At 40.0% G+C, this 27,442-nt stretch overlaps 1 protein-coding gene across 3 annotated transcripts in view; it reads left to right on the top strand.

The window, feature by feature from the left end:
• The window catches only part of LDB2 (LIM domain binding 2), a gene marked incomplete at its 3' end in the record, with an annotated part of 380,937 nt that overhangs the window by 171,925 nt on the left and 181,570 nt on the right, over positions 1–27,442 (top strand). The gene's annotated exons all lie outside the window — the stretch shown is intronic.

Here is a 27,442-nt window from a genome sequence, read left to right as displayed (position 1 = left end):
TTACATAAATTAAAATACATTTGTATTGTTTATTCCCGAAAGGTATGGTTAAAGCTGCCTTATGAAGTCAGTGCGGATCTGATAAAGCCGAGACCTATTTGACCTAGATGAGCTGAGGTTTGGTGGTTACCATGATGCTAATAGTTAAGAGCTGAACTTAATTGACATATAAAAAGCTGTACATAATTAATTTTTATGATTTGATGAGTTTGGAGGAAAGGATATACCCATGAAACCATCACCACAATCTATGCCATAAACATGTCTGTCACTTCCAAAAATTTTCTCCTGCCCTCTTTATTTTTTGTTATTATTATTTGTTTGGGGAGGTAAGAACACTTAACATAAGATCTATCTTCTTAGCAAACTTTTAAGTATACAATTCAGTACTGTTAATTACAGTCACTGTGCTGATCTCTAGGGCTTATTCATGTTGCATAGCTGAAACCTAGGACCCCTTGAGAATGAGGTTTATTTTTAAGTTATTTTTTATGCTACAGAAGGCATTATCAAAGAACAAAGGGCTAAAGGGATACTCATTTTCTCTGGAACTAACATGATGGAAATAAAATTATTTTGACTTTATTGACCTTATGGATATATTTTTTCAAGCTAAGAAACTCCCCATGGTTCTCTGTAGGCATTTCCCTTGTAATTGAAAAGCATGGCTCCCTTTAGCTGACCACATCTTCTGCTGAAGACCATGTCTTCTGCCTTCTCTAAAGGAGTAATCCACAAACTTGAAACTAACAAAGCCATTATCTAAGAATTGACTAAAACAGTTGAATCATGTTTATGTCAAGAAAAAAGAAATTGGGGAAAACCAAACAATTCACAAAGGCTGTTTAACAATGGATTGGCTGCTCTGTATAAAATCTTTTTTTTTTCTTTTGCATTTACTCATAACCTTTCTTATTACAGGTTCTTCCCTCTTACATACCTACTTATTTTCAGTTTCAATTTGCACAGTTTTCTTCAATATACAAACATTACGTTCCGGAAATGTGCATGGTAGGATGTGGCAGTTTAAGCTCTGTAAAGTGTCACTGGAATCAACACAACAAGTGGTCTACGGATATTCTTTTAAGAGCAGTAGATACATGTTTGTTATCCATTACTGCCGTATTTCCGAGAGAATGTTCTGGGGAGCACAAGTTCCATGGCATGCCGATAAATAGGTGCTACACAAAAAATTCCATCCATGATAAGGTAAGTTTGGGAAAGGCTGATTTTCATAAATTATGCAATACCTCATCTAGCTTTCCATATGTGGATTTGTCACGAATCTCTAGGATGGAGAGAACGTATTCAATGATTCCCCAATTAAGTAGATCATGCCCATCCTTTTTGTTTGTTTTCTTCCCTCAAGGGATGATGATCTGCAGGATATACTTGCAGAAATAATAGTATAGCCATTAGGTCAATGACTATACATATCCAGATTGGCTGCCTCAGATATGCAGATCTCAATTTTTGCCCATGTGTCTTACGTCTAAAGATAACAGCAAGTTGTCAGAATAACATTTGGTTTAAAGCCATTTAAAACTCTTAGACTCAATCTTATTTTGAAAATTCTTTTAAACTCTTTTCATTTTTCCCTTTCATTGAATTAGACAGCTTATTAAGTGGATTGAAGGATATACACACATACATACATGTATGTAAAATCATATTTGTTACATATACATAGTTATATATTAAAGAATTTCCCTTCTAGATTGGCGATTCCTTGAGGACAGAATTCATGTACTGTTTTCCTCCATTTCTTCTATTTCCCTGGTAGCTGGTACAACACTCAGCACCCAGAAGAAGCTGAATAAATAATTCTCCAGTAGGAAGATGAATTGCACCAGTACCAACACACACACCCGCCTCCGATAATACCTTTATCAGTTTTTTGGTTTTTTTCCAGAGGGAACAATGCTTCTTACTTGCATTTTAAAACTTACCTGGATATCTTTATTAATCCCCCCCAGGGTTCCACATTTCACAAGATTTTTGTCTACCCAACTGCACTTATTACATAACAATGAACTTGTTTTCCCATTGTTTGCTGTTGAAAGATAGAGCTTCTGATTGCAGGAGATAAGCACTGCTATCACACTGTTTATAAATTCCTGCTTAAAGCAAAGAAACTTGATATTTTAGTTAATCTTGGCAGCTGTATTTTGGGGGGAAACATGATGTTTTAGGAACTTTGAGCCTTGGAGGCCCCCATTACCACTTTTAGGAATATTTAAAGGGGACAAAAGTATGAGGTGTCACTGACATGATAATTTGGGCAAAATGCCAAGAAACACAATGGGTTCACCAAGGAGGGAAGTGTTTATCAAGTAAGACATTTGGATATAATAGAAACATAGTAGGAAATGAATGCAAGATGAGCATATGGATTCATTGTTCAGTTGCAGGGCTGTGAGGTAGCTAAATGCCCAGGCATGGAGAAATACAGAAGGCTTTCTGATATGATTATTAAGATTCTTAAAGTATGAGTATTAATCATAGTTTGGCATCATTTTTCTTCCTCTGGGAAAACTTCCCTGCCAGTGTAAGCAAGTCAATGAATAATGACTCAATATGCAGCTATTTGCATCACCCATGACTTCTCAGGAATGCATCTCACGTGCACAGGGGAGGGGGTGGGGGTCTGGGTATGCTTTGTATTCAAGGTAACGATCCAGTTTTCTCCATCAACATCCAGTTAACCAGGCCTGCATTTTCTGGCTTGTAGAATAACCACAGCTATTGTTTCTTGTGCTGAGTCATCTCCTGATCACCTATTTCTAGTCCCAGTAGAAAGGAAACTGGGAAAGAGAGAGAAGTGAATCTGGTCGTCGTTATAACTATTGTTATCATTATTATTTACCATCAGCTTTGGCAAAAAATGAAACAACTCAAGTTATTAACTACGGTTTGGTCTTATCATTAGCCTTCGCTTTCTCCACACTAATGTAACCATCCATAACTTTGAATAATTTGAATAATCAAGAAACATCTAGTATGTACTTGTAGGCAAATAGGGGGAGGGCAGAGAGCTTTTCTTGGATCTGTTTCTTCTCCCTTGCCTTTAGCTCAAAATAATCCTTATGTGTAAGGGTCATATTTGGGGGTGGCAGATTCTGTTACCCTTCAAATGTAACTCCCAAAAAAACTAAAGGGACCCAGCCATTAACTCTGTCTTCCATGAGCTAAGGGAGTTGTGATTGGATGCCATACCTGCCAATCAATCTTCCCAGAAGAGGTTATAAAAAGGTGTCAAACAACCCCTACCACATTGCAATGCACCCATGTTCTTTGTGGCAGACTCCTGCTTGTGGGTAGAAGAAACTTAGTCATTGCACCCATCCCACAAAGAAAATAAAGTGGAGGAAGTTCTCCTAATATGAGAGAGAGTGTGTGTGAATCAAAGAGAGAAACTTCACACACACATGTGGTAATATGTGAAAGTCAGATGATGTTTTTGTTATCATTTTATTAATAAAGGAAATAATGGGTAGGAGAATAACCCTCTGTCTGGTCACACATTTCTGACTCTTGGAGTCTTAAATTTTTATCTTATTGGCTAGTTTTAACCCAACCCTGAATTAAGCCTAGCTAGAGGAGAGCCACTTCTTTATGTTTTTTATTTAAATTTTTATTGAAGTATAGTTGCTGGACAATATTATATGTTACACGTGTACAATATAATGTGATTCACAGTGTTTAAAGGATATACTTTTTATAGTTATTGTAAAATATTGGCTATATTCCCCATGTTGTACAATATATCCTTGTAGCTTATTTTACACCTAATAGTTTGTACCTCTTACTCTCCTACTCCTATATTTCTCCTCCCCCCTTCCCTTTCCCCACTGCTTCTTTTTTGTTGTATTTACTGATTCATTGTAGTTTTTTAGATTCCACATATAAGTGATATCATGCAGTGTTTGTCTTTCTCTATCTGACTTATTTCACTTGTCATAATGCCCTCGAAGTCCATCCTTGTTGCTGCAAATGGCAAAAATTTCATTCTTTTTTATGGCTGGAGAGCCATTTCTGATTTTGGCCAGGTCCTATTACAATCTTGTTGACATCTGTACCCCAGTGTCCAGTACAAAGCCTGTGGCATTGTGGGCATTTATTTAATCAATAAACATGTATTGAGCACCTACTGTGTTGTTTGCTAATGAATGAATGAAAGAAAGAAAGAATGAATGAAATCTGTTGTCACCTATAATCTGCTTGAAGTTGGCACCTTGTCTGGTTAAGCCTATATGGGAGGCAGCATAGAGGTCTTGTTTGAATGTGTCTCCAGAAGCATTCTATATGCCTGGCTTAATAGCTGATGTAGGAGAAGAAAACCTTTTCCCTCTATCATTCTAGTTTCTCTGGCTGGTCTAATAACTCAAACAAATTTAATTTGCCACCTACAGGAGCTGTACAAAGACATGAGAGGCTTCCAGCAGTCAGGTAATTGAGGCTTGTATACCATCCTGAGCTAAGGAGAGGAGGACAGGGGTCTGGGGTCTCAAAGAGGAGGAAGACAAATCACAGGAAGCTGCGATGTTTGGTGAACCAATGTTTTCCATGCCATGAAGATGAGTCTTTTCTGATATAAAAAGTTATCTTTGGTAGTAGCTCTCTTCCTGGTATAGGCCCTTGATCTAAATTCTTTTAGTCAGTTAAGAAAGAGGTTAAAAAACAAACAGGGCTTCACTGGTGGCACAGTGTTTAAGAATCCGCCTGCCAATGCAGGGGACATGGGTTCGAGCCCTGGTCCGGGAAGATCCCACATGCCGCGGAGCAACTAAGCCTGTGCGCCACAACTACGGAGCCTGCGCTCTAGAGCCTGCGAGCCACAACTATTGAGCCTGCATGCCACAACTACTGAAGCCCGCGCGCCTAGAGCCTGTGCTCCACAACGAGAGAAGCCACTGCAATGAGAAGCCCGCACACCGCAATGAAGAGCAGCCCCCGCTCGCCGCAACCAGAGAAAAGCCCGCGCGCAGCGACAAAAACCCAACACAGCCAAAAATAAACTAAATTAAAAAAAATTAAAAACAAACAAACAAAAACTATTCTGCAGTCTGCTAAGCCTTGAATGCCTCCAGGTCAAAACAATCCACATGCAAATGTGGCACATTTTGGGGTGGCTACTCTGCTTCCCCTCACTGAGTAACATGGGCCAGTTAGTCAATCTCTTGGCTTCCTCATTTATAAGATGTGTATAAGTTTTGACCATATAGTTTTGTTTACCATATAGTTTTTGTACGGATTAAACATGGTAATACACCTGAATCACTTAGAAACACATGGAGTACATATTAAATCTCATTAAGTGTTAGCTATTTGTTAATGGGCTGATTCTGTCCCCCAAAAAGATATGCCCAAGGCCTAACCCTTAATACCTGTTTAAGTGACCTTATTTGGAAATAAGATCTTTGCAGTTGTAGTTAAAGATCTCAAGGTGGACTCCTGGATTTAGGGTAGGTCTTACATCCAATGACTGGTGTTCCTGTGAGAGAAAGGAGCAGGGGGTTTGAGACACAGAAGGGAAGACCACGGGAAAACCATGTGAAGACAGAGGCAGAGCTTTCAGGGCTGTGTCTATAGACCAAGGAGCACCAAGGATTGCCAGCAGCCTCTAGAAGGTGGAGAAAGGCATGGAACGGATTCTCCACCAGAGTCTCCAGAAGGAACCAACCCTGACGAAACTGTGACTTTGGACTTCTAGCCTCTCCAACTGTGAGTGAATAAATTTGTTTACCCTGTTTGTGGTAATATGTTACAGCAGCCACAGGAAGCCAATACACTCTTCTAACCATAAGGGGAAGAATCACACTTTCATTGTTATTTTTTTGCCTTCACTACGGCACCTAGTAGACGCCCCAGTTAATAGGCTGGGCTGTTCACAGTCTAAAGTAGGAAAAGAACTTTCAAGCTAGAAGAGATCTTGGTATCCCTCCGCTCCAGTCTTCTCATTATCTGCCCAGGAAGGTAATGGGGCTCCCCCAGGGACGCACAGAGTTGTGGCCCAGCAGTTGAAGGGCCCAAAGTGGATAAAAGGCCTCTGAGGAGTCAGCTGGTCCCTTCTGGGCGCTGCCCACACCATGCCGCTCTCCCTAGGAGAGATGTGCCTGGTCCGCGTGGCGGAGCCCAGCTACACGGCTGTCTCACAACTGCCTGAGGTGAGCAGGGATACATCACTTGTTCATTCCACGCACAAGTAAAATTTCCGCTGAAGAAACACGGCAAGCATGTATTTACCCCTTTGCAATGTCATCTTCCAACAACATAGTACCCAGGTTCGAATTGTGATCAAAGAAAAACCAGTTTCTCCAGACAAAAATTCTTAGCATGAAATGGATATTAGATGGCTTTCTGATTCCTGCCCAGAGGAAGCAGTTTTCCACCCTGTGACTTTTCCGTGGCTATTTCTGGCTGCTTGTCAGAAAGAAGCTGTTAATTGCCTTTTAAATATCTTCTCACTAGTGAGTGAGCCCTAACTGCTCTTAATTTCTCTCTGGCTGTTGTCCTTGACCTACCATTTGGCATTTCTGATGATCTCAGGCAGAAATCAATCTATAAATGGACATCCCTACAGAAGGCAATTGCAAAGCTGGGATAGAATTGCTCTGGCCGGAATCTACAGACGGAAAAGAAGAGATGTTCTCCGCCACGTGGGTCAAGATAGCTGTGTGGATGTCTGGAAGCAGAGGATCACAAACATTATAATGAGTTCCCAGGGCAGTCTGTGAAGTTGATCCCTTCTCTTGTCCTATAAGCTCCAAAAATAGCTGTGCCGGATCACCACTTACTGTGTGACCTTCAGAAATTTTCTTAACCTCTCTGTGCTTCGGCAGGGTTTTCTCATATATAAAACATGGATAATAACAGTCCCAACCTAATAAGGTTGCTATGAAAACCTTACAATGATTCATATTAGACACATAACAGTGTCTGGCACATAACAGTTGCTCAGTTAAGATTTATCCATCAGTATCATCCTTGCTTTTAATCCTAGAATTTTTTTTTGTCACCCACTCTCATATCCCTTTGGTCCCCAAGTTCATCTGTTGATGCTATTTTTTTTTTATTGTTGGTTCACATCACATCCCTCCTTTCTTTCTTTCTTCCTTCCTCCCTTCCTTCCTTCCTTCCTTCCTTCCTTCTTTCCTTCTTTCTTTTTTATTTATTTTTGGCTGCGTTGGGTGTTCATTGCTGTGCATGGGTTTTCTCAAGTTGGGACGAGTGGGGACTACTCTTCCTTACGGTGCGTAGGCTTCTCATTGCAGTGGCTTCTCTTGTTGTGGAGCACAGGCTCTAGGTCTGTGGGCTCAGTAGTTGTGGCTCGCAGGCTCTAGAATGCAGGCTCAGTAGTTGTGGCACACGGGCTTAGTTGCTCTGTGGCTTGTGGGATCTTTCCAGACCAGGGATCCAACCCATGTCCCCTGCATTGGCAGGCGGATTCTTAGCCACTGTGCCACAAGGGAAGTCCGTATCCCTCCATTCTTAATCTATTTTTTTTTTAAATGGCTTTACTGTTCATTTTATACATACCATAAAATTCACCCATCTTAAGTATACAACCCCAAATTTTTAAAATTATACTTACAGAGTTGTATAACCAGCACCACAATCCAGTTTTAGAACATTTCCATCACCCCAAATAATTGTACACTCGCAATTGCTGCTTCTAGCCCCAGGCAACCACTAATCTACTTTCTGTCTCTAGAAATTTACTTTTTTCTGGACATTTTCTATAAGTGAAGTCATATAATATGTGGTCTTTTGTATCTGGCTTCTTTCACCTAACAGTATTTCATGTTGTAGTATGTATCAGTACTTCATTCCTTTCTGTTGCCAAATAGCATTCCATTGTATGAATCCATTTCATGGCTATACCGCGATTTGTTGATTCATTCACCAGTTATAGACATGTGGATCCTTTCTAGTTTTTGGCTATTATAAATAATACTGCTCTGAACATTTGTGTATAAATCTTGGTGTAGAATTGTATATATTTTCAAATAGATGCATATAAGTAGAATTACTGGGTCATATGGTAATTTTATGTTTAACATTTTGAGGAACTGCCAGTTTTCCAAAGTGGCTGCACCATTTTATATTCCCATTAGCAAAGTATGAGGGTTCTGATAGCTCTACATTCTCTCCAACATTTGTGATTTTCTTTTTGACTATACTCATCCTAGTGGGTATGATTTGTAATTCCCTAGTAACTAATGATGTTGAACATTGTTTTCACGTGCTTATTGGCTGGTCACATATCTTCTTTGGAGAAGTGTGTACTCAGTATTTTGCCCATTTTCAAATGTGTTATTAGTCTTTTTATTGTTGAGTTGTAAGAGTTATTTACATATTTGGAATACAAGTCTTTTATCGGACATATGATTTTAAAATATTTTCTCCATGTTTATGGGTTGCCTTTTCACTTTTTAAATGATGTCTTTTTTTTTTTTTTTTTTTTTTTTTTTGGTACGCGGGCCTCTCACTGCTGTGGCCTCTCCCGTTGCCGAGCACAGGCTCCGGAAGCACAGGCCCAGCGGCCATGGCTCACGGGCCCAGCCGCTCCGCGGCACGTGGGATCCTCCCAGACCGGGGCACGAACCCGTGTCCCCTGCATCGGCAGGCGGACTCCCAACCACTGCGCCACCAGGGAAGCCCTAAATGATGTCTTTTGAAGCACAAAAGTTTGTAATCTGATGAGGTGCAAATTATTGATTTTCTTTTTATGGGATGTACTTTTGGTGTCATCCATAAGAAATCTTTGCTTAACACAAAGACTATGTTATCTTCTAAAAGTTTTCTTGTTTTAGCTTTTACATTTAGGTCTATGATTCATTTTGAGTTCATTATTATGTTTGGCATGATATAAGGGTTCATATTCATTCTTTTGTGTGAGAATATCCAGTTACCCCAGCACCATTTGTTGAAGACTTTCTCTCCTATTGAATTGTCTTGACATCTTCATTTAAAATCTATTGACAGTGAATGTAAAGATTTATTTCTGTACTTTCAGTTCTAGTCCATTGATCTATATATCTATCCTTATGTCAGGACCATACTGGCTTTATTACTGTAGCTTTGAGGTACATTTTGAAATCAGGTCCTTTTCTGTTCTTACCTGAATGACTAGACCATTCCCCTAATTGGTCTCCTGCCCCGACTCTTTGCCTTTTTCAGTCCATTCTCTCTATACAACATTCAGAGAGATCTTTCTAAAATCCAGATCTGGTTTCATTTGCCCCAGGCTTAATAAAAAGTTATTTATTAAGGCAATGTGGCCCCTGCCTATCCATTCATCTTTGTCTCTTCACACCCTCACTCAAGCTTATTCATTCCAGCATGACTGGGTTATTCAAAGCCATATGCTTTTAACACCTTCAAGCACCAGAGCCTAGCACCCTGGCAAGCACAGTGCCTGGCAAAAGTAGATATCCATTATATAAGATGAACTAACCAGGAATACAGCTGGTCATTGCCTGGCTGCCATTTTATCTTTCTTTTTTAACTGGGTAACTTCCCAGAAGGTTTTCCCTGACCAAATCCTCCTCTGTTGCCATGTACTTTTGGTACCCTAGGAATACTTTTACCATGCCCTTTACCATATTACATTATAATTATTGGTTTACATGTATATACCTCCTCCTAGATTGTAAGACCTTCAGTATTGGTCTTCATGGTGCCTGATACCCAATAACATTGTCGAATGGATGGATAGGTAAATGTATGTTTGGAAATTTATTTTTTAGAGCTTTTCAGGAAGAGCCTACTTAGCCAAGGATATTTCATAAGATTCCTGGAGTCTGGATCCATGGCTGTTTGCAGTGAAATTGTTCCCAGCCTTAGGCAATAAGGGCAGAGTCAGTTGCCTTTGGCCTATTCTTGAGCCCATCACTCCCCACCCTCAGTTCTGCATCTTTCCCTGTTGCACCTTTCCCTCACATACTATTGTGAGATGGTTCTGGGCCAGTAAACAGTGGGTTAGAAACAAGAAGAGGGAAACAATTAAACAAGAACAACTCTTGGCATAATGATAAAGCTCAGGTTGAATAATGCTTAAGGATAAGTTGCTGAGCCTTTTGTCCTAATACAAATCCAATATATATCCTTGGAGACACATTTCTTATTTTCTTAAAAACGCCCTTAGGAAAACCTTCCTGTCAACTATTAGGGAATCGCTTTCTAAGTTTGCTTTCTACTTTGGGTGTCTATTTTTTTCCATCTGGATAGCTATTATCTTTCTTTCATGTCACCTTCTAGGGTTCTATCTACACATAAATGACTCCAGATTTCTCGGGAAGCCTGGATTCTCCACAGACTCTCAGTAATTTTCACTTCGTTATGTTATTGATGAGGCTAACCCAAGGAAGAATGATTTGACTGTCGGACGCCAGACTCTGAATGAAACCACTCCACTTCTTAGAGGTGTCAGTTGATCTTACTGTCAAACAAGGCATCCTTCTAGCATTTTCTAGACTGTATGTAGTCATGGTCATCCCTTCTCTTCCTCAAAGGCCAGCAGAGAACATGTGCAGAACAAATTAACTAACCCCACCCTGTTGTTTTCGGCCCACTTGGCTAGTTTGGGAGTATTATGAGTTTTATTTAAAAAGGCAGAAATATTTTTTAAAGTGGTTTTTCTTCCCATCCCTTCACTCTCCATTTTAAATTCTCTGTTCTAAAAAACATAGGCAAAGGATTTAAACTATAAATTATTAAGAATCTAAGGGTGCCTTAGAACTCCTAATCTCAAATGACCTCTCTTGCTTCTCCTTTAATATGCTTCTTTAGATCAAGGTCACAAAGCCAAATATCTCCAGGGGTGTATGGACACATGAAACTAGCCAGGTGGGGACTGTGGTGAGGTGGAGAGTTCATGCCCCATACAGACAAGAGAGCCCCACAGAGCTCTAAACAAATTCCTCCTGGCATTATTCCACTAATTCTAAATCCACTACTATTTCTAAAAAATATGAAGGTCAAATTTTTTTAAATGTCAGATGTTTTCATATTAAAATTCTTTATGTTGGTAAACAATTCAAAATTTAGAAAAACAATGTGCAGATACAACAAAACACTTCTGCAGGCCACTAGCTGATGAATTCTTGTACAGAAACCCTTAACATACAAAAATGTCCTGTGACTCCAAAGTTTGTTTTAGCTCATTCGTTTAATATATTCAACAAATATTATGAGCACCTTTTTGTGCTAAGCTGTGTGCTAAGTAATAGGGACTCAGTATTGGATAAGAGAGACCCCAATGGGCTCATGGAACTGGTGTTTTTAGTCAGGCGTTTGAGACCTGAAGCCCCTTTGCGATGATCAGTTGGCTTACAACTAATAGTGAGTTCCCCTTTGGCCTTAGACTCGTGATAGTCTTGAACTTTTTTTGTTTTGGTTTTGTTTTTGATTTTGTTTTTGTCTTTCGGTACGCGGGCCTCTCACCGCTGCGGCCCCTCCCGCAGCGGAACACAGGCTACAGACGCGCAGGCCCAGCGGCCACGGCCCACGGGCCCAGGCGGTCCGCGGCATAAGGGATCCTCCCGGACCGGGGCACGAACCCGCATCCCCTGCATCGGCAGGCGGACTCTCAACCACTGCGCCACCAGGGAAGCCCCAGTCTTGAACTTTTTTATTTTCTTATACACTACAGAATAGTTTTGTGTGGTCACAACTTTCTAGTAAAACATCATCCATCATATTGTAATATACCGTAATTCTAAAAACACTTCATTATTAATTTAACACATACTTATTCATTTAACTTATTCACGAAATATTTACTGGGCATCCATTATGAATGAGGCTCTGGGCAAATAAATGAGAATTTGGTGATGGATAGAATAGGCAGCTTATATATCATTGAAAGCCTTCCGTATAAGGGCCTGGACCCTGAGCATATGGTACAAGGAAGAGCTGCCATTGAATCCACACCCATAGCTTAGGAGCAAAGAAGGAATTTGTCAGCTCTCGCCTCCAAGGTGTTCAAGGCACCAGGGCAGGAGGTGGCTTGCAGAGTGAGGATCTGTAGAGTGAGGAGCATATCATTGTTGTCACTTTTTTCCCTTCAATGGAAATCAAGGTTCTGCCCTTCTCGCCCTCCCTTTCAGGAGAAAAGCAGGTGTGATGGAGAGAGGCAGCTTCCAGAGAGAACACACGAAACTTGAGGAGGGAGGAGAGGCCCTTCCCCATTCTTACAGGTCTCTGTACTACCCCGAATGGAAGATGTCTATGGCTTTATTGTAATTACCCTCTTTCCTGTTGACTCTAATTGTCGTGAAGTAGAGACCATTTCTACCTTGTCTAAGAATGGATCTCCAGCACCAGGCCCAGAGTCTGCCACATAATAAGTGCACAATAAATATGTGAACCTGTTGACTGAGGAAGGAGAGAGTTTCTCCAGGGTCACATTTGAAGAGGGGAAAAATGGTAGGTAGTAAATGGTAGGTGAATTCCCGCAAGACAGAGGTAGAGAGGAAGAGGATCTGGGAGGGTCAATGGCAGGAACAAGAAGTGTGGAGCCAGGGCAATGTCAGAGGGGCAGTGGCTGAGGGGTCCTGAGGAGTGTACTCCTGGAAGGTGATCAGGTAGAGGGGAAGCAGGTCCAGCAGTGGCTGAACACTCTGTAAGTCTTTCTAAAGTTGAGTGGAAGTCAAGGGTCCTGTGTTGAGTTTCTTAGTGAAAGATGTTACCACCAATAACACAAGGTTAAAGGAACTGAGTTTCTCTTTTTCTTTCTTTGAATTTTATTTTATTTATTTTTTAATACAGCAGGTTCTTATTAGTTATCTGTTTTATAAATATTGGTGTATGTGTGTCAATCCCAATTTCATAATTCATCCGACCACCCCCACCCCCCCGCCACTTTCCCCCCTTGGTGTCCATATGTTTGTTCTCTACATATGTGTCTCTATTTCTGCCCTGCAAACCTGTTCATCTGTACCATTTTTCTAGGTTCCATATATATGCATGAATATAGGATGCTTATTTTTTCTCTTTCTGACTTACTTCACTCTGTATGACAGTCTCTAGAACCACCCATGTGTCTACAAATGACCCAATTTCGTTTCTTTTTATGGCTGAGTAATATTCCATTGTATACATGTACCACATCTTCTTTATCCATTCGTCTGTCAATGGGCATTGAGGTTTCTTCCATGACCTGGCTATTGTAAATAGTGCTGCAATGAACATTGGGTACGTGTGTCTTTTTTTTTTTTTGCGGTACACGGGCCTCTCACTGTTGTGGCCTCTCCCGTTGTGGAGCACAGGCTCTGGACGCGCAGGCTCAGCGGCCATGGCTCACGGGCCCAGGCGCTCCGCGGCATGTGGGATCTTCCCGGACCGGGGAATGAATCCGTGTCCCCTGCATCAGCAGGCGGACTCTCAACCACTGCGCCACCAGGGAAGCCCGCCTGTGTCTTTTTGAATTATGGTTTTCTCTGGGTATATGCCCAGTAGTGGGATTGCAGGGTCATATGGTAATTCTATTTTTAGTTTTTTAAGGAACCTCCATAATGTTCTCCATAGTGGCTGTATCAATTTACATTCCCACCAACAGTGAAAGAGGGTTCCCTTTTCTCCACACCTTCTCCAGCATTTGTTGTTTGTAGATTTTCTGATGATGCCCATTCTAACCAGTGTGAGGTGATACCTCATTGCACTTTTGATTTGCATTTCTTTAATAATTAGTGATGATGAGCAGCTTTTCATGTGCTTCTTGGCCATCTGTATGTCTCCTTTGGAGGAATATTTATTTAGGTCTTCTGCCCATTTTTTGATTGGATTGTTTGTTTTTTTAATATTGAGCTGCATGAGCTGTTTATATATTTTGGAGATTAATCTTTGTCTGTTGATTCATTTGCAAATATTTTCTCCCAACTGAGGGTTGTCTTTTCATCTTGTTTGTAGTTTCCTTTGCTTTGGAAAAGCTTTTTAAATTTCATTAGGGCCCATTTGCTTACTTTTGTTTTTATTTCCATTGCTCTAGGAGGTGGATCAAAAAAGATCTTGCTGCGACTTATGTCAGTGTTCTTCCTATGTTTTCCTCTAAGAGTTTTATACTGTCCGGACTTACACATAGGTCTCTAATCCATTTTGAGTTTATTTTTGTGTATTGTGTTAGGAAGTGTTCTAATTTCATTCTTTTACATGTAGCTGTCAAGTTTTCCCAATACTACTTATTGAAGAGACTGTCTTTTCTCCACGTATATCCTTGCCTCCTTTCTCATACATTAGTTGTCCATAGGTGCGTGTGTTTATGTCAGGGCTTTCTATCCTGTTCCATTTATCTATATTTCTGTTTTTGTGCCAGTACCATATTGTACTGATTACTGTAGCTTTGTAGTATAGTCTGAAGTCAGGGAATCTGATTCCTCCAGCTCCGTTTTTTTCCCTCAAGACTACTTTGGCCATCCAGGGTCTTTTGTGTATCCATACAAATTTTGAGATTTTTCTGTTCTAGTTCTGTAAAAAATGCCATTGGTACTTTCACAGAGATTGCATTGAATCTGTAGATTGCTTTGGGTAGTATAGTCATTTAAACAATGTTGATTCTTCCAATCCAAGGGCATGGTATATCTCTCCATCTGTTTGTGTCATCTTTGATTTCTTTCATACTGTCTTATAGTTTTCTGAGTACAGGTCTTTTACCTCCTTAGGTAGGTTTATTCCTAGGTATTTTATTCTTTTTTGTTGCAGTGGTGAATGGGATTGTTTCCTTAATTTCTATTTCTGATCTTTTGTTGTTAGTGTATAGGAATGCAAGAGATTTCTGTGCATTAATTTTGTATCCTGCAACTTTATCAAATTCATTGATCAGCTCTAGTAGTTTTCTGATGGCATATTTAGGATTCTCTATGTGTAGTATCATACCATCCACAAACTGTGACCGTTTTACTTCTTCTTTTCCAGTTTGTATTCCTTTTTTTTCTTCTCTGATTGCCATGGCTAGGACTTCCAAAACTATGTTGAATAATAGTGGCGAGAGTGGACAACCTTGTCTTGTGCCTGATCTTAGAGGAAATGGTTTCAATTTTACACCATTGAGAATGATGTTTGCTGTGGGTTTGTCATATATGGCCTGTATTATGTCAAGGTAGGTTCCCTCTATGCCCAGTTTCTGGAGAGCTTTTATCATAAATGGGTGTTGAATTTTGTCAAAAGCTTTTCCTGCATCTATTGAGATGATCATATGGTTTTTATTCTTCAGTTTGTTAATATGGTGTATCACATTGATTGATTTGTGTATATTGAAGAACCCCTGCATCCTTGGGATAAATCCCACTTGATCATGGTGTATGATCCTTTTAATGCATTGTTGGATTCTGTTTGCTAGTATTTTGTTGAGGATTTTTGCATCTATATTCATCAGTGATGTTGGTCTGTAATTTTCTTTTTTTGTAGTATCTTTGTCTGGTTTTGGTATCAGGGTGATGGTGGCCTTGTAGAATGAGTTTGGGAGTGTTCCTTCCTGTGCAATTTTTTGGAAGAGTTTGGGGAAAATGGGTGTTAGCTATTCTCTAAACATTTGATAGAATTCACCTGTGAAGCCATCTGGTCCTGGACTTTTGTTTGTTGGAAGATTTTTAATCACAGTTTCAATTTCATTACTTGTGACTGATCTGTTCATATTTTCTATTTCTTCCTGATTCTGTCTTGAAAGCTTATACCTTTCTAAGAATTTGTCCATTTCTTCCAAGTTGTCCATTTTATTGTCATAGAGTTGCTTGTAGTAGTCTCTTATGATGCTTTGTGTTTCTGCAGTGTCTGTTGGAACTTCTTTTTTATTTTCAATTTTATTGATTTGAGTCCTCTCATTCTTTTTCTTGATGAGTCTAGCTAAAGTTTTATCAATTGTATTTATATTCTCAAAGAACCAGCTTTTAGTTTTATTGATCTTTTCTATTGTTTTCTTTGTTTCTATTTCATTTATTTCTACTCTGATCTTTATGATTTCTTTCCTTCTGCTAACTTTGGGTTTTGTTTATTCTTCTTTCTCTAGTTCCTTTAGGTGTAAGGTTAGATTGTTTATTTGAGATTTTTCTTGTTTCTTGAGGTTGGCTTGTATTGCTATAAACTTCCCTCTTAGAACTGCTTTTGCTGCATCCCATAGGTTTTGAATCATTATGTTTTCGTTGTAATTTGTCTCTAGGTAATCTTTGATTTCCTTTTTTGATTTCTTCAGTGATCTCTTGGTTATTTAGTAGCATACTGTTTAGCCTCCATGTGTCTGTGTTTTTTTTACTTTTTTTTTCCTGTAATTGATTTCTAATCTCATACTGTTGTGGTCGGAAAAGATGCTTGGTATGATTTCAATTTTCTTAAATTTACCGAGGCTTGACTTGTGACCTAAGATGTGATCTATCCTGTAGAATGTTCCATGTACACTTGAGAAGAAAGTGTAATCTGCTGCTTTTGGATGGAATGTCCTATAAATATCAATTAAATGTATCTGGTCTGTTGTGTCATTTAAAGTTTGTGTTTCCTTATTAATTTTCTGTGTGGATGATCTGTCCATTGGTGTAAGTGAGGTGTTAAAGTCCCCAACTATTATTGTATAACTGTCGCTATCCTCTTTTATAGCTGTTAGTGTATTGAGGTGCTCCTATGTTGGGTGCATAAATATTTACAATTGTTGTATCTTCTTCTTGATTTGATCCCTTGATCATTATGTAGTGTCCTTCCTTGTCTCTTGTAACATTCTTTATATTAAAGTCTATTTTATCTGATATGAGTATTGGTGTTCAAGCTTTCTTTTGATTTGCATTTGCATGCAATATCTTTTTCCATCTCCTCACTTTCAGTCTGTATGTGTCTCTAGGTCTGAAGTGGGTCTCTTGTAGACAACATATATATGGGTCTTGTTTTTGTATCCATTCATCGAGCCTTTTTCTTTTGGTTGGAGCATTATACATTCACGTTTAAGGTAATTATCAATATGTATATTCCTATTACCATTTTCTTAACTGTAATGGGTTTGATTTTGTAGGTCGTTTTCTTCTCTTGTGTTTCCCACTTAGAGAATTTCCTTTAGCATGTTGTAGAGCTGGTTTGGTGGTGCTGAATTCTCTTAGCTTTTGCCTGTTTGTAAAGCTTTTCATTTCTCTGTCGAATCTGAATGAGATCCTTGTCGGGTTGAGTAATCTTGGTTGTAGCTTCTTCCCTTTCATCACTTTAAATATATCGTGCCAGTCCCTTCTGGCTTGTAGAGTTTCTGCTGAGAGATCACCTTTTAACCTTATGGGGATTCCCTCGTATGTTATTTGTTGTTTTTTTCCCTTGTTGCTTTCAATAATTCTTCTTTGTCTTTAATTTTTGTCAGTTTGATTACTATGTGTCTCGGCATGTTTCTCCCTGGGTTTATCCTGCCTGGGACTCCCTGTGCTTCCTGGACTTGGTTGGCTATTTCCTTTCACATGTTAGGGAAATTTTCGAATATAATCTCTTCAAATATTTTCTCAGGTCCTTTCTCTCTCTCCTCTCCTTCTGAGACCCCTGTAATGCAAATGTTGTGTTTAATGTTGTCCCAGAGGTCTCTTAGGCTGTCTTCATTTCTTTTCATTCTTTTTTCTTTATTCTGTTCCATGGCAGTGAATTCCACCATTTTGCCTTCCAGGTTACTTATCCATTCTTCTGCCTGATTTTTTCTGCTATTGATTCCTTCTAGTGCATTTTTCACTTCAGTTATTGTATTGTTCATCTTTGTTTGTTTGTTCTTTAATTCTTCTATGTGTTTGTTCTTTAATTCTTCTTGGTCTTTGTTAAACATTTCTTGCATTTTCTCAATCTTTGCCTCCATTCTTTTTCTGAGGTCCTGGATCATCTTCACTATCATTATTCTCAATTCTTTTTCTGGAAGGTTGCCTATGTCCACTTCATTTAGTTGTTTTTCTGGGGTTTTATCTTGTTCCTTCATCTGGTGCAAAGTCCTCTGCATTTTCATTTTGTCTATCTTTCTGTGAATGTGGTTTTCCTTCCACAGGCTGCAGAATTGTAGTTCTTCTTGCTTCTGCTGTCTGCCCTCTGGTGGATGAGGCTATCTAAGAGGTTTGTGCCAGATTCCTGATGGGAGGGACTGGTGGTGGGTAGAGTTGGGTGTTACTCTGGTGGGCAGAGCTCATTAAAACTTTAATCCGGTTGTCTGCTGATGGGTGGGGCTGGGTTTCCTCCCATTGGTTGTCTGGCCTGAGGTGACCCAGCACTGGAGCCTACCCAGCCCTTTGGTGGGGCTAATGGCAGACTCTGGGAGGGCTCACACCAAGGAGTACTTCCAAGAACTTCTGCTCCCAGTGTCCTTGTCCGCACAGTGAGCCACAGCCACCTCCCGCCTCTGCAGGAGGCCCTCCAACACTAGCAGGTAGTTCTGGTTCAGTCTCCTATGGGGTCACTGCTCCTTCCCCTGGGTCCCGATGCACTCACTACTTTGTGTGTGCCCTTCAAGAGTGGAGTCTCTGTTTCCCCCAGTCCTGTAGAAGTCCTGCAATCAAATCCCACTAGCTTTCAAAGTCTGTTTCTGTAGGAATTCCTCCTCCTGTTGCTGGATCCCCTGGTTGGGAAGCCTGACATGGAGCTCAGACCCTTCACTCCAGTGGGTGGACTTCTGTGGTATAAGTGTTCTCCAGTTTGTGAGTCACCCAACCAGCAGTTATGGGATTTGATTTTATTGTGATTGCACCCTACCTACCGTCTCATTGCGGCTTCTCCCTTTTCTTTGGATGTGGGGTATCTTTTTTTGGTGAGTTCCAGTGTCTTCCTGTCGATGATTGTTCAGCAGTTAGTTGTGATTCTGGTTCTCGTGAGAGGGAGTGAGTGCATGTCCTTCTACTCCCTCATCTTGAACCAATCTGCTAAAGGAACTGAGTTTCTAATTCAGACAGAAATCACTTTGTTAAGCACAAATGTTCCCGGAGCCATCCAAGGTCACCACGTGTCGGGTTCAACACTGGAAATCACTCATTTGAGGCACACATTTGAATCCTTCTCACTCTGCATTATCTAAGTTTTCATGTTGAGTTCCTTGCATTCCAGCCATGAGTCATGTGGGCCTCTGTGAAGATCAGTGTATAATGATACAACATCTTGCCTGATGATTTTTTTCACGATGTATTTTTCTACCCAAGATTTCTGAAAATCAATCACTCAGTTTTTAAGCACTTTGGTTTTTTTTTGAACTGAGGCTGAGCAGCTGGATGTTGGAATTTGCCATCAAACTATTCACCCATCCCCAGTCTTTAAATGTTTGGAGAGGAAAATAAAAAAAGACCTGTGTAAAATAATTTAGTAATCCACAGAATTCATTTAGTTTAATTTATGCTAATTGTGGCATATTTGTGTACTGGCAGATAAAAATAAAGCCGGTGGAGAAGATTGCATTGAATAAACTGAGACAATTAACCCTAGAAATTATCACGTGAAGTGATTTGAGCTTGCTACTGAAAATAACAGGCCCTACCAATTGTCTTAACTAGTGATGATTAAAAACCTCATTAAATTCCGGGATTTATTTTACATTACCCCCGCATCCATTGGTCATTTTGTATAATATTTTAATTTTAGGGATTTTCCTTCCTCTTAACTCTTAGAGACGAAAAGTAGAATTTTATTTTATTATTATGCTCAGTTACTTGGCAAAATGTATATAATAGAAAGATAGCAGTTGTGTTATATGTCACAAGTGTTAAGGTGAAATTCTTAGTGACATAAAATGACCCAAAACATTGTCTTTTGAGTTGTGAGATAATTCACGAATTATCAGATTTTATCTCATCAGATTAGTTCCTAGACTTCCATATGCATCTTCTGTCCCCTATATTAAGTACAATAGTATTATTATTAATTTTATTATGGAGGTCAAATAAATTGAAATTGTTAATACTTTGTCTAAAAGTATTGTAGACTTTTCCTTATCCTGGATTACTTGCCAAAGTAGAAAATAATCATTTTCCCAGAGGATTGGGGGATATGGAAAGGACAGAATCGTGGCCAGTAAAGGCAGATAGAGCAAACATTGTGTTCAAATAGTGAACTTTGCAGGAACAAGCTGCTTCCTATTCAAGCCATCCTTGTCACCCTGCCAGCCATGATGTCTCTGAGAAGAGTTGCTGTGGATGTTATTTTATCTTTTTCAATTTTATTATTCACTTAACTATCCCAATTCTCATCACTTAAAATACAGGCAGCTCAACCTGCTTAAAGCAGTCTCCTCTGATTTCTCCCAGGTCTGAGTTAGGTACTTCTTCTTTTATGCCCTCACCGGGAGAACACTCTTGCTGTCTATCCAAACACTTAACGTGCTAAACTTCAGATGTCCAGGGAATTGTGTCTCCTGCTATAGCATAAATGACTTAAGGCCAAGAACCATGAGCTTGCTTTTCCTATCTCAAGGACCTAATATGGGGCTTAGCACAGAGTAAGTTCTCTATCAGAAGGCTTATTGCATGAGTAAAAGAATATACGAATTCAGAATTATTTTTACTGGCATGATTGGACCCTCCACCATTCAAAAAAACAGTATTTTCTTCAACAGTTTTTAAAGTCGCATCTGAGCCTACAAGATTTGCCTGTTTATTTGGTTCACTTAAAAAAATCGATTATACAGTTACTGGGAAAAGTGAAAGAAAATTCCATATGTATTTTGTGGCTATAATTTTTAAAGTAGGATTGCTTATTTCTCTTCAACTCACATCTGATTGGTGAGAGAGGACTAGACTAATGCAATAAGCTCCTGCAATGGACTCACAGACCATTAAATATTTTGTGTTATAAACTGTCCTAAAGAGTGGGGGAAATGCAGTGGACCAGACAGACAATGACACTGACTTTGCAGAGTTTACAATCATTCAAGGAACCATATAGTGCGTGCTAAGGGCTAACGTATTGCTCAGCTATTGATGCAATATTGTTGTGTAACACCAAAACTGCGTGACTTAAAGCAGCAAAAATTTATTGTTTGCTTCACGGATCTGTGGCAGTCTGGGGAAGCTCTGTGTCAGGCTTAGGTCGGCCAGGCTTGGCTCCAGGCCTTGGGTTGGGTTTAATGTGCCTCATTCTCCTTGGAACAGCAGCTATGGGTCACGTTGTTCTCATAGCAAATTGCCAGAAGGGAAGGAGAGAGCGAAACACACTCCGCCCCCTGAGACTTCAGCCCAGTCACTTGTGCCCACTTTCCATTGGCCAAGGATGTCACATGGTCATGCCCAACCTCAAAGGGTGGGAAAATATACCCCACCCAATTCCAACAGGAGATATGGCACAGTTAGATGCCACAGGGCACGGATGTGTGATTCTAACACAGGGAGGGCACGAAGAGTGTGGACACTGAGTCAATCTACTGTGGGGAGTCAGGAAAGGCACAAGGCTGGTTCTAGTCTTTACAACTACTTTGTACATTATACCTGATGGTATTTATATAAACTGTGAAAGGATCTTATATAATCATTTCACAACTAACAACAGAGTCATTTTGTTCCTATTTTAGAGGTGGGGAACTTGAGTATGTTAAAGAATACAGTGTAGGTAGGTAAAATTTCCTCTTAAACCAATGATATTTATGCACTAAAAAAAATCAATAAAATCTTAGGTAGAATCACAGAGTCACAGACCTAGAGGAACACACAAGACACCTCAAGGTCCCCTGGAACATATCCTGTTCATCTATATTTTCCATCTGCCTCTGTTAGTGTTTTATTAGGGTCATTTGTGAGCATCCTCCCTGTGGCTTCAACATGTAGGAGAGGTTTGAATCTACATTCTTGTCGTCCCCACAAAGTGCCTGGCCTAGCAAGCATCATTTTCTACTAATATTTTTTAACCATTTTTAAAAATTGAAGTATAGTTAATTTACAATGTGTTAGTTTCAGGTGTATAGGAAAGTGATTCAGTTATACATATACATATTTTTTTTTCAGATTCTTTTCCATTATAGATTATTACAAGATATTGAATATAGTTTCCTGTGCTATACAGTAAATCCCTGTTGTTTATCTTTTTTGGGTTTTTTTTTGCGGTACGCGGGCCTCTCACTGCTGTGGCCTCTCCCGTCGCGGAGCACAGGCTCCGGACGCGCAGGCTCAGCGGCCATGGCTCACGGGCCCAGCCGCTCTGCGGCACGTGGGATCTTCCCGGACCGGGGCACGAACCCGTGTCCCCTGCATCGGCAGGCGGACTCCCAACCACTGTGCCACCAGGGAAGCCCTTTTAATCTATTTTATATATAGTTGTGTGTATATGTTAATTCCAAACTCCTAATTTATCTCTCTCCACCCCCCCGTAATCTTTTCTTTATGTGACTTCATCATTGACCTTGAAGATAGACATTACAGAAGCCCATTTATTGTTTGTAAAGTTTTCCTTGCTTTGAAATTTAGCCAGGTTTTAGTCTTTAACTACAAATCATACAAGCTATGTGACTAGATATATACAAAGAGCAGGTGTGGGAATAAATGTGAAAGTGAGTAGAGATGTATGTGGCTTACTTTTGATTTAATATCTACTTCCAATTTAGGCAGGACATTTGTGGGCTGGTTATATCATCAAAAATAATCATAAACAATAATAATGTCAATTAAACCCTCTTTCCTAATAATCATAATAACAGTAACAGTCATGATCATAATGACAATAATATAGCTATATATATATATATATATATAGATTATAGTTTGGGGTTACAAACACAAGAAAATAACCATGGTTATTTAAGCGAAAGGGAAGATATCAGAAGGCTATCAGGAACTACTGGAATTGATAGGAAAAGGAGAACAAAGCTTAGAAGAGACCGGAGGAAACAGAAATCACAGTAACAATCTTACACAGGAAGAGACTTGCTTAGGTGCCATTGTTAGAATGAATGAATGCCATCTTTTTTCAGTCTTGTTGACTTTGCTTACGATTCAGATTCCAGGGAAGAAGTACCAGGTCCGGGTGCCTTCTTGGTCTGCACGGGGATTGATGTGTGAGCCCAGTCCCAGCGGTGTTTGCACAGACACACGCCCATGTGGGAACACTGGCAATATGGCAAGAGCTTCACTCCTTTCTGTGACTTAAGAGCCTCCTAATGACTGCTCTTGAGGACCTTTCATGCCCTATCCCTCCCAGTCTCCCGTACTGAACTGCTCCCAGCCCTTGGATGCCCAGTGTGCTCTCTCTCTCTTCATTCATGGTCTGATGCAAAAAATTCCCATCAATTATATCCAATTGGAAGAAGTCCTTCCCTAAAGAAAATGATGATTCTAGTAGATGGGAGAAATGGTTGCTGGGCAAACACAAAACAAGGACTGTCCACTATACTACATGGTAAATCCTTACTAAATTTTGGGCACTGTACGTAAGTTATATTTCATTTTCAAAATATCTGCGAGCTAGCGGTATTACTCCTTCCACACAAATGAGTAACAATAGCAATGATAATGTGCCCAATGCATTGCCCATATCCTAAATGTCAGGCTTACGTGTGTGACAAATCTCATATATAAGAAAAATGAGCTTCAGAAAAGTTAAACATTTTGCTACCCCATTATCCAAATAGCAGTAGTCTGACAAGCTCTAAGGTCTGCTTTTAAACACAATCATGTACTGAGGAAGCTGATGATCAGAGGAGTTAAATAACTTGCCCAAGGCCACACAGCCAAGGAGTGATAGGAATGACTATCTTATCTAAAGCTCTTCCCATATGTCCAACTGCTGTCTGCCCATCAAATGACCAGTGAATGTAAACTGGCTGTGACAATGATTTTACTGACACACCAACAGACCACTATTATTCTCCCCCAGAAAGCTCTCTGTCCCTCCCACACACCACACCCATTCCTGTCCCAGCATATTTACATAGCACCTTCCACCTCGAACATTTTGCCCCAGACCCTTTTACTGCTGACTGTTTCTCAGCCTTCAAGACTCTGCTTAAATATTAGCTCCTCCTTTAGAAGGTTCATATCTGGTTTCCAAATTTCATGTCACTTCTGGCATTTACTCTTTACCACATTGTCCTACTGTAGTTTATATAGCCCTTGTTCCTAACTGAAATTGTCCTTTCTCCATTGCTTAGAGCAGGGCTTAGCACACAGAAGGTGCTGAATGAATTGGGGTTAACTGGTACTTGGGATATAGAAATACTCAAGAAGGACAAGTAATCTAGATTGGTGATCAGGAGTGCCTTCCTAATAGATGTCATGTTTAAACTTAACCATTCAGGGTGAGTAGAGAGAAGGAGAGGAGGGAAGGGAGTTTTTCATACGGAAGAATTTTTTGCATCAGACCATGAATGAAGAGAGAGAGAGCACACTGGGCATCCAAGGGCTGGGAGCAGTTCAGTACGGGAGACTGGGAGGGATAGGGCATGAAAGGTCCTCAAGAGCAGTCATTAGGAGGCTCTTAAGTCACAGAAAGGAGTGAAGCTCTTGCCATATTGCCAGTGTTCCCACATGGGCGTGTGTCTGTGCAAACACCGCTGGGACTGGGCTCACACATCAATCCCTGTGCAGACCAAGAAGGCACCCGGACCTCAGCAAACATCCTTTTCATCTCCTGAGTGAAGTAGATAAGAGGAGGATGACGCTAACCCACATCACAGGGTCTGCAGGCGAGAGGCACTTGGCAAGGAAAATAAAATCCAACAAAGCCTAAAACACAAAAGAAGCTTCTCTCACCTTCATTTTGTCCTTACTTACCTCTTGAAACTATGCCGGAAGAGAAAAGACATTGAGTAAGGGGGACAGGTGGAGACTTCAGTGCTGACCTTTTTTTTTTTTAACGTTATTGGAGTATCATTGCTTACAATGTTGTGTTAGTTTCTGCTGTATAACAAAGTGAATCAGTTATAGTATACATATATCCCCACATCTCCTCCCTCTTCTGTCCCACACTCCCTATCCCACCCCTCTAGGTGAACACAAGGCACCGAGCTGATCTCCCTGTGCTATGCTGCTGCTTCCCACTGGCTATTTTACATTTGGTAGTGTATATATGTCCATGCCACTCTCTCACTTTGTCACAGCTTACCCTTCCCCCTCCCTGTGTCCTCAAGTCCATTCTCTACGTCTGTGTCTTTATTCCTGTCCTGGCCCTAGGTTCATTAGAACCATTTTTTTTTTTTTAGATTCCATATATATGTGTTAGCATACAGTATTCGTTTTTCTCTTTCTGACTTACTTCACTCTGTATGACAGACTCTAGGTCCATCCACCCCAGTACAAATAACACAATTTCATTTCTCTTTATGACTGAGTAATAGTCCATTGTATATATGTGCCACATCTTCTTTATCCATTCATCTGTCATTGGACACTTAGGTTGCTTCCATGTCCTGGCTATTGTAAACAGTGCTGAGTTTTAGCCACAGCAATCAGAGAAGAAAAAGAAATAAAAGGAATCCAAATCGGAAAAGAAGAAGTAAAACTGTCACTGCAGATGACATGATACTATACATAGAGAATCCTAAAGATTCTACCAGAAAACTACTAGAGCTAATCAATGAATTTGGTAAAGTTGCAGGATACAAAATTAATGCACAGAACTCTCTTGCATTCCTATACACTAATGGCAAAAAATCTGAAAGAGAAATTAAGGAAACAATCCCATTAACCATTGCAACAAAAAGAATAAAATACTTAGGAATAAACCTTCCTAAGGAGACAAAAGACATGTATGCAAAAAGCTATAAGACACTGATGAAAGAAATTAAGGACGCTACAAACAGCTGGAGAGATATACCACGTTCTTGGATTAGAAGAATCAACATTGTGAAAATAGCTCTACTACCCAAAGCAATCTACAGATTCAGTGCAATCCCTATCAAGCTGCCAATGGCATTTTTCACAGAACTGAAACAAAAAATTTTACAATTTGTATGGAAACACAAAAGACCCTGAATAGCCAAAGCAATCTTGAGAAAGTGCTGACTTTTAAAACAATGCATGTAGGCTTGTTCCGGTGATTCAGGGCAATGTGCCTGTGGGGGGAGGGGATGGGAGCGTTTGGGGCATTTTCAGTTTGGATTTTTTGTTTTGTGGATCCTTGTGAAGCAACATTGATAACCAAGGAGAGAACTTTCCAAGTTCATACTAAGTGTTGGCACCTGAATATTGCAAACCAAATGGGAATAAAATATGTGAAACTCAAAGGATTGGATATTTTAGATCTTATCGCCTTTTGATTTTCTCCCAGCAGCCCTTCATAAGGACTTCTTTCTCTTGAAGAAACTTTGGTCTTTGTTTTATTTTCTTTTTTTCCTTCTCACTTCCAGATTTCTAGAATTTCAGAAATTACAGACCTTTTGAACTGTAAAGTCTTCGTTTTATAAGACAGAGACAGTGAGCTGAAATAGAAAGGGCATAAATAATAATAGCAATAGTAATAGTAATGACAATAGTAATAATAATAGCAATGGCAATAATAATAGTAATAACAATAGTAATAGTAGTAGCCAGCTTGTATTAGTGCATGTATTCTAGGCAATTGACATATGGTATTGTCTTCTTTAATTGTAACAAACTCTACTATTTTCCCCAACTTACAGATGAAGTCAACAAGGCAGAGAAAGCTTAAATAATGTGCATAGTATCACACAGAAAAAAATGGGTGTTAGACCAGGACTAGCTCCCAGGCAGCATGAACACCACAACCATGTAGCCCACAGGTAACAGTACCCAGGAAGTGAGACAAGCATGATGCAACTCTTGGCCTTGCTTTTTATTGGATATGTGACTTCTGGAAGATACTTTATTCCTCTGTGACTCAATCTCCTCATCTACAAAGTGGGGGCAACAATGGGAGTTAAGATCACAGTGTTCTTGGCACCATATATGCTAAGTACCCAGTCTTGTGCCTGACACATAGTAGGAACTCACTCTAGTCTGGCTGCCATGACCATTTGATCACTTTCTGTTCTGATGAGGAAACCACTACAATGGTGAGACCTATGACCTGTCCAAAGTCACATGGCTACCAGGAAGGTCTCAGACATTCAATCCACTCTACTCTTTTGTCGTCCACTTTACTTCACTCTTGGGAGCATAATGGGTGGTGAGGCTGGTCCACAGACAGACATGATGCTTGTCAGCTGACAGGGTATCTACTGAGCCATTAGGTCTTTGTTGTGGAGTCTGAGGCTGCCCAGTGTGGCTTCTGGTATAATCAGAATAAGCCCTCTAGAGAGGCAATTAGATTTGCTCCATGTGGCCGTTGAGAACATTCTATTTTGCCTTTCCTTTATCAGTTAATCTGAGAAACAAGTAGCCTCATAGAAAGGAAACATCATATTCTCTGCCTTGGTTTGATTTCCATCTTGGCCACTTCCTAGTGGTGTAATCTGGGGTCGTTATTTAACTCTTCTGTGAGTTAGGCTTCTCTGCAGTAAAATGGAACAAATAAGAGTTCCTCCCTCACAGGACTGTTCTGAGTAACAAATGAGTTAATATATATAAAACACAGTGCAAAATGA

This window comes from Leucopleurus acutus (assembly GCF_964270905.1).
Source record: "Leucopleurus acutus genome assembly, chromosome: 4".
Taxonomy (NCBI): Eukaryota; Metazoa; Chordata; class Mammalia; order Artiodactyla; family Delphinidae; genus Leucopleurus; species Leucopleurus acutus.
The sequence above is the reverse complement of the archived record's forward strand: the minus strand, read 5'-3'. Positions and strand labels throughout refer to the sequence as shown.